Below are 6626 nucleotides of genomic sequence, written 5' to 3' on the forward strand. Positions count from 1 at the left end.
TTTCTGTTTTCTTCTTATAAGCTTCAAGTAGCTTGTAAGACACTAATTTCCTTTATATTCCCTATAGTTAGGCATTTTGGAAAGTTTCCTAGTTTACAAGTGTCCTATGTTCTTAATTAAAGAGAGTGAATTTCCTTTAATTGAAGATATTTGGTGGGGGGGAGTGGAGTTAGACATACTTGTTTTTTATTTTATCTCTTTAGAATCCTTAATTTTCCTCTCCTTGTTCCTCCTCTTCATTCAATGCTATGGTTCCACGGTTAATCATGCTTTCTTTATTTACCAGATTATACCCAGAACACATGCTTCCTCAAAGATGATACTCCACTCACCTTCAATTTTAAACCCTTACCTATTAGGTACAAAAGTACATTCATTAGTTTGTGATAACTATTGGACTTTCTTTTACTGGCATTGATTATGTCTACATTTCATCTTATTTCTCAACGTTCCCTTCCTTTCTTCATGCACTCTGACATCCTTCCTTCTTGCACTGTATGGTTTGATGTTATGGTGGGTCTGTCTTAGATTGAGGCATTTATTTACCTATATACAGGTAATTTGAAGGTCTTGTTATTCTCTGATTCCTAGGATTGTTAAGAATATGGTCCATGTGTTTTTATATGTTCTTCTTACAGATTTGGATGAATGTGTGCAGGAATTTAAAATCAGACAGCTTCCATTATCCCCCACACTCCTATTCAAGTATTTTTAAGCACAATTTATTCAGGTAAAGGTGAAACCAAAATGATATTCTGAAGCAAAGACATTCTGACATGGTTGAACTGAAATATTGTGGGTAATTTTATAAAAGGGTCTTGAATTTTTATAACCTTGCATCTAACAATATTTAACAGGATTGAAATCTAAGAGTACAGGTAAGGAGAAATTTCCTTTCTTTTCAATTTAAAGAAACAAATGGGGCTCTGAGTCAAAACTGCAAGAAGGGAAATAAAGGGCATAACTCTAATTTGTGGCCCTGAATTATGAGGGAAGACTGGATTAACAAGGGAAAAATGTATAGTAAGAAATCTCATGAGGAGATTTGCAGTTTATGAATGCTAGAACCCATTAATAGTTCATCTTCATCTAAGCATTTTTCTTTCTTTCCACATGGCAACTTATTTGTTACCCCAAGACTTTAGAAGGGTCTGTGTAAGCATTACAGAGTATTGTTGAATACATCTGGTGAATTAAGGAATAGTATCTATGCCACATTTGGGGAAAGGGGTTAAGATGATATTAGCAGTAGACTGGGTAAATGAATTACAAGATGAATTTTCACTACCAATGTGATGACAAACAGGATAGATTTGTGAAACATGTAGATATTCATAACAGAAAAGAAAGTATCCCAATAAAAACAAACTTGTTTTGTAAATGTATCAGAAATTATAATTCTGGTTACTTTTCTTTGTGGATTAAAAGGAAACTTGATGTTTGAAGACTGGGTAATTTATAAGCATTCAGTAGACATATTAATGAGTCATGACCCTCAATCCCAAGTCATTAAATCCAGCTTGAATTTACTGAAGCAAAAACTGAAGAAAGTATTATCTTTCAGAAGGGTAAGTGCAGGCCTGCCTTTAGTTACGTCTTAGAACTTGGGACATGAACGATATCAAGTGTCTCTTTGATTGTCTCATCCCTATCCCTTCCATACAAAAATTTAATTTTCTCAGATCAGTTTACCAAATGGCCAAGGGATTCTTTGAACTCCAGAATCACAACTTCAAGACTAGAGTGGAAAGACCCTTACCCTTCATGCCAGTTTAAAACAAAAAAATTATAAGGCCTTTGACCTGAATTGAGTCCCATTTCTCTCTGAGTCTATTACCAAAAGAAAGGATAAATTAACTCTTTAGATAACAACAGATACTAAAATGTATCATTGCACACTTATAAAATGGAAGCACAATAGTTACACCTGGTAAGCATTAAAAAATTAAGTAATTTTTATTATTAATATCAATTGGTCTACATTGGACTAAATGTTTATATATAAAAATAAGTCCTTCTGAATTTAAAATCTGGAGTACTTAGTTAAATGAATATAACTCAGTGTGTGTATGTGTGTGTGTGTGTGTGCACATGCACACACTCATGCATATCGGTGTGCCTCTGTTCTGTGTAAGTTGTACGTCTAATATTATATGTGTGCATATTCTACATTGCCTCTTTTTTAATTTAAATACAATTAGCCAACATATAGTACATCATTAGTTTCAGATGTAAGGTTCAGTAATTCATCATCTACATTGCCTCTTTTTACTATCTCAGTCACTCAAAAATTTCATACAGTCAAGATATCATAACCTTCCTGTACAATATACCAAGAACAAAATAACTCAGATAAACAAGTAAGCAATAATATCCAGTAATGTAAACTATCCTCCAAATTTGCCTGGCAAATAGTCTATGGCATTTCTATAGATACTTTACAAATTATAAAAATAAATATAAGGGAGTTCCACTTCTAAAATAGCGTTCTGAGGATCATGGTGGGCTACTCTCCAGTGAAACAAGCATAACTAGTTATATATATATATATATATATATATGTATATATCAAAGCATAACTAGTTATATATACATATATATACATATATATGTATATATGTATATACATATATATATATATGTATATATATGTATATATAATATATAAATGTCTCTGGAATTTCCTAAGGGCATACAGCAAATTTTATAAAATATTTACTTAAGAAAATCTATTAAAAACTGCTAAGAACAGTGAGAATATAGCATTTGAACCATGATCTGCTACCCCCTTTGCCACTTACAGCTTAGTGAGATGGAAACTCCCTTCCAGGTACACCAGCCAAAAACACAGCTCTCCTTCCAGTTCTCACCAGAGGGGTACCGTATCTTCCTGGAAGAGGCAGATCATCAGAATTTTGTATCTCTTCCCCAGCCACTTTGGAGAGGCTACATTTCAGGCAAGTGCAGCTAAAATGTCAGGGACTCTCTTCCTTGAGCCTCACTCATTAGGGGAAAGATCTACTTCAGGCATAGCATTCTGAGGATACTAGGTGACCTAATAGCTTTCACCCCAGCTCTTTTGTAGGAAGAGGATTCCACACCGGGAGAGATATACCTACAAAAGCAAGAGTGAATCAACTGCCCAGCACTGTTCTTCTAAAGCAGGAGTCACTAAGAGAAAAGTGGGTCACCGTCCTCAACTCCCACAATAACAGCTTGACTCAGAAATTTTGTCCAGGTGCAAAGAAAAATCTTGAGAACTGAGCTCTAAAGCTCTACTAAAAGGAACCTACTTTATTTGGAACAGGGTTCTCAAAAACAATGGAGGTTTTGATGATAAGCAATTCAGCGGAGGTAACTTCATCAGAACAACAAGTACTAACATAGGACAATTACTTTACCAGAGAAAGAGGATGGGAAAGAGAAGCTAGAAAACCTCAAATGCTATTTTTAAATCCTGTGCATGGAAGGGGTCCTGAATTCAATTGGATCAAACTGTAGACCAATATATGTCACCCAGGGAATTGTTGAAAGTAATAGAGCACCCTGTCAGCAACTGGGTGTAATCATTGTTGAAAACAGTCAAAGATAGCCCCGTTGAAGCCACTGTCATCCTAGAGTAATTATGAATATGTTTAAGGTTATGCAATTTTTATGTAAAATTTCATCAGAGCCTTCACACTGCAAGGCAAATGGACTTCACTAAAATAGTCCAATCAGTCACTAAAATAAGCAAGAAAACAACAACTACTAATTGTAAGCATCAACAAGGAGATAGAAGAATTGGATGACATTATAAGCCAATGAGCTCTAATAGACAACTACAGAGCAATCCATCCAATAACAATACACTGTATATTCTTTTCAGGAACAAATGGGATGGTTCCAGGAGAAGAATGTGTGCTAGCCACAAAACAAACCTAAATAAATTAAAATAACTAATATTATACAAAGCATGTTCTTCAACCACAATAAAGGGAAATTAGAAGTCAATAACAGAAAGAAATTGATAAATTCACAAATATGTAAAAATTAAACAACATACTCATAAATAACCAATAGATCACAAAAGGAATTAGAAAGCTATTAGAAAATACTTTGAGATAAATTAAACGACATATCGTATCAAAGCTTACTGGATGCAGCTAAAGTAGTACTCAATCAGAAAATTATAGCTGTAGCGGCGCCTGGGTGGCACAGCGGTTAAGCGTCTGCCTTCAGCTCAGGGCATGATCCTGGCGTTCTGGGATCGAGCCCNCGACATACCGTATCAAAGCTTACTGGATGCAGCTAAAGTAGTACTCAATCAGAAAATTATAGCTGTAAATGCCAGTATTTAAAAAGGGAAAATCTCAAATCAAAAATCCAATTTTACCTCAAGACACTGAAAAAGAAAAGCTCAACTCAAAGTAAGAAGGAAGTGAATAATAAAGACCATATTGGAAAAGAAAGAAAATTATAGCTGTAAATGCCAGTATTTAAAAAGGGAAAATCTCAAATCAAAAATCCAATTTTACCTCAAGACACTGAAAAAGAAAAGCTCAACTCAAAGTAAGAAGGAAGTGAATAATAAAGACCATATTGGAAATTAATAAAGAATAGAATAACAGAGAATAGAAACAAAACTAAGAGTTGATTCATTGAGAAGATAAACAAAATATACAAATATTTAGCTAGACTAAACAAGAAAATAAGAGAGAAGACTCAAATTACTAAAACCAGGAATGAAAGAGAGGGTATTACTACCAACCTTACAGAAATTTTAAAAATCTATTTTAGGGAATACAATTAATAATTTTATGCCAATAAATTAGATAACTTAGATAAAATGGACAAATTCTTAGAAAGACATAAACCAATAGCACTGACTCATGAAGATATTAAAAATAGATTTATAACATATAAAGGCATTGAATTAGTAATTGGAAAAAAAATTAAATACCCACAAAGAAAAGCCAAAACCCAGGCTTAGATGACCACTGGTGAATTCTACCAAATCTTTAAACAATGAATACTTTTTCTTCACAAATTCTTCCAAAAAATAGAAGTGGGAACACTTCCCAATTTTTCCCCCAAGGCCAGTATTACCCTGACATGAAACCAGACAAAGACATCACAAGAAAAGAAAACTTCAGACCAATATAACCTATGAATGTTGAGGCAAAATTCCTTAACAAAACTTAGAATATCAAATTCCATAATATATAAGATTAGACACTATGACCAAGTGAGATTTATCTCAGGAATGCAATGTGGGTTTAACACATGAAAATCAATTGACATAATACAACATGTCAATGAGATTTAAAAAAATTAAAAATCAATGCAATAAATGTACACAAAAAAACATTTAGTAAAATACAACTTCACTTCACGATGAAACACTCAACAAACTATGAATATAGGATAACTTTCTCAATCTGATTAAGATCATCTAGCAAAAAACAATGGATAGCATGATACTTAATGGTGAAAAACTTCATGTTTTCTCCTTAAGATCAGTAACAAGGCAAGGGTAGTCTCTCTTACTGCTTGTATTTAGCATTACATAGGAGATTCTAGAAAGGGCAACAGGGCAAGAAAGAAATAAATGGCACCCAGATTGGAGCAAAAAAAGTAAAACTCTATTTCCTAAGGACATGATCTTGCACATAAAAACTAAGAAAATATACCACAAAATTATTAGGACTAGTAAACAGTTTCAGCAAGGTTGTAGCATATAAGATCAATATACGAAAATTTTGTATTTCTACACAATAATAGGGAACAATCCAAATATGAGATTAAGAAAATTTTATTTATAATAGTAACAAAAGTAATAAAATATTTAAGAGTAAATGTGATAAAACAATTTCAAAACTAATACCTGAAAATTATAAAATTATTGAAAAATTAATAAAAATCTAAATAATTGGATAGAATTCATGTTCATGTATTGGATGACTTAATTAATGCCAAGATGGCAGTAGTCCCCTTATCAATCTCCAGATATAGTACAATTCCTGTTGGAATCTCAAGCTCTTATTTTGCAGATATTAATAAGCTGATTCTATAATTTATATGGAAATTCAAGAGACTCATTGCCAAAATAATCTTGAAAAAGAACAAAGCTATAGGATTCATACTTCCTTATTCAAAACTTACTACAAAGCTAACTATAGCTAACATGTATCAAGACATGAGATATTAGCAAAAGGATAGATATACAGATCAATGGACTAGATTTGAGAGTCTCCAAATAAACCCAAACATTTATAGTCAATTGATTTTTGACAAGGATAGTAATCAATTCAAATGGATAAGAATAATCTTTTCAACAAATAGTGCTGGTTCCACTGGATATCGACATGCAAGAGAGTAAAGTCGGGCCCATATTTCACATCATATATAAAGATTAATTCAGTAAGTCAAAATCCTAAATAAGAATTAAAACTATAAAACTCGTAAAAAAATGTAAATGCTCATGATCTTGGGCTAGACAATGGTTTCTTAGCTATGACATCAAAAGTTCAGGCAACAACACACACACACACACATATCTCGAGGCGGGGTGGGGGAAGCGAAGGAGGGAGAGATGGAGAGAGAAAGAGAAAGTGAGCAAATTTCATCAACATGAAAACCATGTG

Source organism: Ailuropoda melanoleuca, chromosome 8 (genome assembly GCF_002007445.2).
Source record: "Ailuropoda melanoleuca isolate Jingjing chromosome 8, ASM200744v2, whole genome shotgun sequence".
NCBI lineage: Eukaryota > Metazoa > Chordata > Mammalia > Carnivora > Ursidae > Ailuropoda > Ailuropoda melanoleuca.